We start from the raw sequence: 8,501 nt of genomic DNA on the forward strand, positions 1-8,501 counted from the left end.
GATGTGTCTGCCCCTACCCTGTGCTCTACCATCACCTCCCTCCACCTCTCCAAACTCCCCCCGCCCTGGCCCCCACCTCCACTGGTAACCAACAAAGATTTTTTTTTTTTCCCCATTTAGTATGGGTATATTTTCTTAAGCTTTTACAATAATGGTCTTATGCAATATTTGTTCTTTTGTGACTGACTAATTTCATTCAACATAGTGTCCTCAAGGTTCATCCATGTAAGGTGGTGGCTTACAGCTTCCTTGTTACTCTTCAAGGTAACATATTATTCCATTTTGTGTATGTACCAAAGTTTGTTTATCCATTCTTCCATTGATGGGCACTTAGGCTGTCTCCATCTTTTTGGTATTATAAATAGCACTGCTGTGAACATTGGTGTGCATATATCTACTTGTGATCGGCTCGTATTTCTTGTGGATATATACCAAGCAGAGGAATTGCTGGATCATAAGGTGTTCCTATTTCCAACTTTTGGAGGAAGTGCCATACTATTTTCCAGAGTGGTTGGACCATTTTGCATTCCCACCAGCAATATAGGAGGGTCCCAGTCTCTACATATCCTTGCCAGCATTTAGTATCCTCTGAATTTTTGAACTTCGCTGTTATTGTTGGTGTGAGATGATAGCTCATTGTTGTTTTGATTTGCATCTCCAACCTTGCTTGCTGAAAGTGAAGAGGACTTAAAACATTTACTGATGAGGTGTGCTGGCCCTGGGCCCTGCCGAGCAGGCTGGCTGGCCTGGCTCCCCTCCCAGGCCCCAACGGGCGGGCAGGCTGCCCTGAGAAGGTGGGGAGGGGAGAGTTGGGCCCGGCAGCGGGCAGGCTACAATGTCGAACTTCTGCGCTGCCCCCAACTGCACGAGCACGCAGTCCTGATCTGGCCTGCTTCAGGTTCCCAGATGCCAGAAGTGGGTGGAGAATTGCAGGAGAGCTGATTTAGAAGAGAAAACACCTAATCAGCTTAATAAACATTGTTGGTTATGTGCCAAACACTTTGAGACATCTATGATTTGTAGAACCAGTCCTTATAGAACAGTTCTTCGAGATATTGCTATACCAACAATATGTGATCTTACCAGTCATTTGAACAATCCAGATAGCAGACACAGAAAACGAATAGAAGAATTGAGTGAAGATGAAATCAGACACTGAAACAGAAAAAAATGGATGAAACTTCTGAACAGGAACAAAAACATAAAGAAACCAACTATAGCAATGCTCAGAACCTCAGTGCTGAAGAAGGGGATGAGGAACACGATGAAGACATTTTACCTTTAAGCCTTGAAGAGAAGGAAAACAAAGAATACCTAAAATCTTTATTTGAAATTTTGATCCTTATGGGGAAACAAAACATACTTCTGGATGGACATGAGGCTGATGAAATCCTAGAAGGTCTCTTTACTCCTGATAACTTTCAAGCTCTGCTAGAGTGCTGGATAAATTCTGGGGAAGAGGTTCTGAGAAAGCGCTTTGAGATGACGGCAGTTAACACACTGTTCTGTTCAAAAACACAGCAGAAACAGATGCTCGAGATCTGTTGAGAGCTGCATTCAGGAAGAAACTCTCAGGGAAGTGAGAGACTCACACTTCTTTTCCATCATCACCGAAGATGTGGTGGATATAGCAGGGTAGGAGCACCTGCCCGTGTTGGTGAGGTTTGTTGATGAATCTCATAACTTGAGAGAGGAATTTGTGGGTTTCCTGCCTTATGAAGCTGATTCAGAAATTTGGGCTGTGAAATTTCACACTACCATAACTGAAAAATGGGGTCTCAACATGGAGTACTGTCGTGGCCAGGCTTACATTGTGTCCAGTGGATTTTCTTCCAAGATGAAAGTTGTTGCTTGTAGCTTTTTAGAGAAGTATCCTCAAGCCATCTACACGCTCTGCTCTTCCTGTGCCTTAAATATGTGGTTGGCAAAATCAGTACCTGTTATGGGAGTGTCTGTTGCATTGGGAACAATTGAGGAAGTTTGTTCTTTTTCCATCGATCACCACAGCTGCTTTTAGAACTTGACACTGTGATTGCTGTCCTTTTTCAGAACAATGAAGACAGAGGTAATGAACTAAAGGAAATTTTCCATTCTCAGTGGACAGGGCAGACATAATGATTTTGAAATTTTAGTGAACCTCCTGCAAGCGCTTGTTTTATGTTTTGATGGTATAAATAATGATACAAATATGAGATGGAATAACTGTATAGCTGGCCGGGTGTTTGTCCTCTGCAGTGCAGTAACAGATTTTGATTTCATCATGACCATTGTTGTTCTTAAAAATGTCTTGTCTTTCACAAGAGCCTTTGGGAAACATCTCCAGGGTCAAACCTCCGATGTCTTCTTTGCATTCAGCAGCTTGACTGCAGTGCCGCACTCACTAAATGAAGTGATGGAAAATATTGAAGTTTATCATGAATTTTGGTTTGAGGAAGACACAAATTTGGCAACCAAACTTGATATTCAAATGAAACTCCCTGTAAAATTCTGCAGAGCTCAACAAGGTAACCTGAATGCTCAGCTAACCTCTGAGGGTTACTATAAAGAAGCTCTAAGTGTCCCAACAGTGGAGCACATTATTCAAGAACTTAAAGATATATTCTCAGAACAGTATCTCAAAGCACTTAAATGCTTATCTCTGGTCCCCTCTGTAATGGGACAGCTCAAATTCAATAAGTCAGAGGAACACCATGCTGACATGTACAGAAGTGTCTTACCCAATCCTGACACGCTATCAGCCAAGCTTCGTTGCTGGAGAATTAAGTGGAAACACAGAGGAAAAGATACAGAGCTTCCATCCACCATTTATGAAGCCCTCCATCAGCCTGACATCAAGTTCTTTCCTAATGTTTATGCATTGCTGAAGGTCCTGTGTATACTTCCTGTGATGACGGTTGAGAATGAGCGCTATGAAAATGGACGAAGGCGTCTTAAAGCGTGCCTGAGGAACACTTTGACAGGCCAAAGGTCAAGTAACTTGGTTTTGTTTAACATAAATTTTGATATAAAACATGATCTGGATTTAATGGTAGACACTCTACACAACTCTACACAACTAAGTCACAACTTCCTACAGGTAATTCAGAAACCACTGAAAATACCTAAGAAACAATTTTAAAATAGGTTTTTTCTCAGATTTGATATTTGGAGGAAAACCTGTAAGGTCTATGGAGACCACTTAATCACCGAGTATCTTTGTCTATAGACCTGGTTGAACACATTAGCCATTGATAATCTCCCTGTTTAAATGGCCTCTCTTTGAACTCTCATGCTTTCAAGATGCATCTGTTCTTCCAAGAGATAGCATGAAAGTACCACATTTTATTTCTCTGTAATCTCTTTTATGGCACTCTGGAATTGTTTTAGTTACATCATTTTAGACATAACATTTATTATCACTGTGGATCCAATTATCGGGTATTAAGTGACAGTTCTTTTAAGAAATAAAGTTTGAGAAGATTTGGGAGGAAGGAATATAGTTTAATATAACAATAAATCTCAAGACTGATCTTTGACTTGTGGGAATTTTAAATATGCTGAAAATCTGTAATGGACAGTTAAAGGAATTACTGGAGTAAGACAAACAATCTCATCTAACAAGGATTTCAGTATAGATTTTGTCTTTATGAAATGAACCTAAAGGAACAAGTTAGCTAAAGTTAGAATGGAAGAATTTACCATTGTTGTGCCACATCTAGTTGCTGCTGTTTACATTCCTTTGGTGAGCCTACACCTTCAAAAAATTTTTGGCAAGTATATGCTGAATGCTTCGGTTTTGTGGTCAAGACAGAATCAAAGGATATGGACACTAATAACTGATATATTTGTTTTCTTCTGTCTTTTCCCATGACTATATCTACTGCCTCATTTTGATTTATAATCAAAACCTGGAAAACCTACAAAATTAAATGTTTTGAGGTTTATTTAGGAATAATATGGAAAATCTTACTGTATTTTTGGTGAAATCAATTTTCTACAGTTTATTGTAATTTAAATAAAATGTGAATTTTGTTTTTTTAAAAAAAAACAAAAATCATTTACTGATGAAGATCAAAGAACACAGCCTTTGGTATAGGTTGCATCTCAATGTAAAGTAAACAAAAATCCTCACCACTGTACCAATAAACAACATTCTTATCAACGGAGAAAAGATTGAAGTTGTCAAGGACTTCATTCTTCTTGAATCAACTATCAACACTCACGGAAGCAGCAGTCAAGAAATCAAATGGCGTATTGTATTAGACAAAGAAGTCAGCTTGAGGACTAAGGTGCGCCTGACCTAAGCCAAGGTATTTTCAACAACCTCATATGCATGCGAAAGCTGGACAGTAAATAAGGAAGACCGTAGAAGAATTGATGCCTTTAAGTTATGGTATTGGAGGAGAATATTGGAAGTGCCATGGGCTGCCAAAAGAACCAACAGATCCGTGTTGGAAGAAGTGCAGCCAGAGTGCTCCTTGGAGGCCAAGATGGCCAAACTTTGTTTCTCATACTTCAGACAAATTGTCAGGAGGGACCAGTCTCTGGAGAAGGATATCATGTTTGGTAAGGTGGAGGGTCAGAGAAAAAGAGGAAGATCCCCAATGAGATGGATTGGCAGTATCGATGGACTCAAGCATGGCAACAATAGTGAGGTTGACCCAGGATCGGGCAGTGATTCATTCTGCTGTGCATAAGGTCACTATGAGTTGGTACTGACTCAATGGCACCTAACAACAACAACAATGGCTAATGAGTCAGAACTGACTCCACAGCACATAACCACCACCACCAATGGTTAATGGCCATGAACATTTTCTTCATGTTTATTGGCTGGCCAAATGTCTTCTTTGTCCTGTGTCCATTTTTCAATTGGGTTACTTGTAGAGGTGTTGTAGTTTCCTATAGATTTTAGAAATTAGTCCCTTGTCTGATATGTCATTGCAAAAGATTTTTTTCCCATTTTGTGGGCTCCTTTTTTACTCTTTTGGTGAAATTCTTGGATACACATAAGATTCTAATTTTTAGAATGTCCCAATCATCTATTTTGTCTTCTTTTGTTTGTATAATTTTCACATTGTTTGGTAGGCTGTGCGTGCCCTGGATTAGAGCCCTTAAATTTGTCCTATGTCTATACATTTCTGAAGGAACTGTTTCTGTCTTTCTACACTGTAGGATAAGTACTGGACCCCAAGGTTGGTTTGAACCACAAGGTTAGCAGCACAAACTCACCAGCTACTCCTTGGAAACTCTATACAGAGTTGTTATGAGTCAGAACTGGCTTGACAGCACTTAACAGCAAAATACCAACAACTCTTTCCCGAAGAATTCTGTGCTCATTGATTTCACCACAAATCATGCTCAAATCATGTTCCTTTTCAATGATCGTTGAATTTGGGGAACAAAAAGAAGTATGAAGGAGCATGATCAATCTATCGTGTGGAAGGAATAAGGGTTTCCAATAAAATTCTCATAGGACAGCCCTTGCTGTCCTTAAATAATGAGCAGGTGCATTGTTGTGATAGAAAAAGATGCCTCAACACAACTTTCCTGGCTTTTTTCTCACCAATGAAGTTTTCACCTTTCTTAAAACTACTTCATAATAAGTCCTTGTGATTATCTTGTGTTCTTAAAGAAAATGGATTAAGTTTACTCTTTGGAATCCTCCCAAAATAGTCCCCATAACCTTCTGCTCCTTGGAAGCCCTATGCAGGATCGCTATGAGTCAGAACTGACTCAACAGCACTTAACAACAACAACATAACCTTCTGAGCTGACCTCTCTGCCTTGAATTTAACTGGCTTCATATATCCCCTCAAACTAGCATAATGGGTTATGTGTCAGCAGTTTAAATTCACCAGCAGCTCCATGAGAGAAAGCTGAGGCTTTCAGCACCTGTAAAGACTTACAGACTCCGGGTCACTATGAGGCAGAACTGATGCAGAACCACCACCACCAGTATGCCCCCTAGGAAGTCACTGTTTGATTGGACTTTTTTATGAAAGGACCGTAATGAGACTGTTGTTGTTGTTAAACTCCATCATAGGAGCTTGAATCGCCAACCTTGTGGTTAGCGATCCAAGTTTATCCTACAGTTCCACACCAGGACTCCTAATGAGACTAAGACAAGCATATTACTGAGAGAGCTTGTAGGACATGTTTCAACATGGTTTGGTTAGAATAAACCCATGCATGTACGAACTGAAACCTCTAATTGCAATGCTTTTTTAACTTACTCTCATACATTAAAAAATTAATCAGTGTAATTTACCATATTAAGAGTCTTAAAGAAGAAGTCCCACATGATCATCTCATATGTAACTAATTGGGGTGGGGGGGTTGCCTGGAGATCAAAGTTGCCCCGGCTCCCTGCCTTCTCCTGACACCCAACTCCTAGGCCCCTGCTCACCCCTCCCCAGGATGAAGCCACCACCCCTTGTTCTCACCCACCTTTCCTTCCTGGGTGAGTGACCTTATGAACTTTACCCTCATTTGCCCCATGCCTGGATGTTCCTGAGAATAAATAGTATTTCAAAAATACTGTTAGAATTAATGGCTATCTTAAGAATAAATATTGTTATTCATTACTCACATCATATGCAAAAAATAAATAAAAATGGATTGCAGTTCAACAAGGGTGTCAAGACAATGAAACAGGAAAATATGCTTTTTAATAAACAGTGCTAAGACATTGGGATATTTATATGAAATTAAACACCTTCTTTCTACCACACACAAAAATTAACTCAAACTAGATCATAGACTTATATGTAAGAACTGAAACTATCAAAATTTCAGAAAAAAAATGGGAGTAAATATTTATGATTTTGTGTTAAGCAATGGCTGCTTATATAGAGTAGCAAAAGTACCAATGACACACACATAAAAAAAGACACTGGAGTTCATAAAAATTAAAACTTTTGTGCTTCAAATGAAACTATCAAGAAAATGAAAATAGCTCAAAGAATGGGAGAAAATATTTACAAACCATATAGCTGATAAGGGTCTTGTGACCCAAATATATAAAGAATTCTTTTCTTTCTTTAGTTGGGTAAGAACAATGATATGTTCATTTCAAATACCTTCTTTAGACAGCATAACAGACGACTATACACATGGACCTCACCAGATGGAATACATAGAAATCAAATTGACTACATCTGCGGAAAGAGAAGATGGAAAAGCTCCATATCATCAGTCGTAGCAAGGCCAGGGGCAGATTGTGCAATAGACCATCAATTATTCAAATGCAAATTCAAACTGAAGCTGAAGAAAATGAAAGCAAGTCCATGAGAGACAGAATATGACCTTGAATATATCCCACCTGAATTTAGAGATCATCTGAAGAACAGATTTGATACATTAAACACTAAAGACGGAAGACCAGAAGAGTTGTGGGATGACATCAAGACCATCATGCAAGAAGAAAGCAAAAAGTCATTAAGAAGACAAGAAAGAAGCAAAAGACCAAAATGGATGTCAGAAGAGACGCTGGAAATTGCTCTCCAGTGTAGAGATGCTAAAGCAAATGGAAGAAATGAGGGGGTCCAAGAGTTGAACAGAAAATTGTAAAGATCAGCTCGAGAAGATAAAGCCAAATATTACAACAAAATGTGCAAAGATCTGGAATCAGAAAACCAAAAAGGAAGAACAAGGTCAGCAGTTTTCAAGCTGAGGGAACTGAATAACTTTCATTAATGAAAGATTCACTGGGCAAATTATTGAATGATGCAGAAAGCATCAAGAGAAGATGGAAGGAATACACAGAGTCACTGTACCCAAAGGATATGGTTAATGTTCAACAGTTTCAAGAGGTAGCATATGATCAAGAGCCCATGCTACTGAAGGAGGAAGTCCAAGATGCATTGAAAGAATTGGCAAAGAGCAAGTCACCAAGAATTGACGGAATAAAAATTGAAATATTTCAAGAAAGTGAGACTGCACAGGAGACACTCATTCATTTCTGCCAAGAAATTTGGAGGACGACTATCTGGCCAACTGATTGGAAGAGATCCATATTTGTGTCCATTCCAAAGAGAGGTGAGACTGAACAGAATGTGGAAATCATCAGACAATCTCCTTGATATCCCATGCGAGTAAAGTTTTACTAAAGGTACTACAGAAATGGCTGCAAGCATACATTGACAAAGAACTTCCAGAAGTTCAAGTCAGATTCAGGAGAGGCCATGGAACGAGGGATATCATTGCTGATGCCTGATGGATCTTGGCTGAAAGCAGAGTATATCAGAAAGGTGTTTACCTGTGCTTTAGCGACTACACAAAGGCTTTTGATTATGTGGACCATGACAGGCTATGGACAACAATGAGAAGTATGAGTACTCTGGAACACTTAATTGTGCTCATGAGGAATCTGTACCTGGACCAAGAGGCAGTTGTTTGAACAGAACATGGGAACACTGAATGGTTTAAAATTAAAACAGGTGTGCAAAAAATTTGTATAGTTTCACCATACTTATTCAACCTGTATGCTGAGCAAATCATCTGAGAAGCTGGGTTCTATG

At 39.3% G+C, this 8,501-nt stretch overlaps 1 pseudogene; it reads left to right on the forward strand.

The window, feature by feature from the left end:
* Window positions 1-835: 835 nt before the first annotated feature.
* On the forward strand, window positions 836-3,105 carry LOC102812893 (annotated as a pseudogene).
* The last annotated feature ends 5,396 nt before the right edge of the window (window positions 3,106-8,501 follow it).

Source organism: Chrysochloris asiatica, unplaced genomic scaffold, assembly GCF_000296735.1.
Source record: "Chrysochloris asiatica unplaced genomic scaffold, ChrAsi1.0 scaffold00047, whole genome shotgun sequence".
NCBI classification, from domain to species: Eukaryota; Metazoa; Chordata; class Mammalia; order Afrosoricida; family Chrysochloridae; genus Chrysochloris; species Chrysochloris asiatica.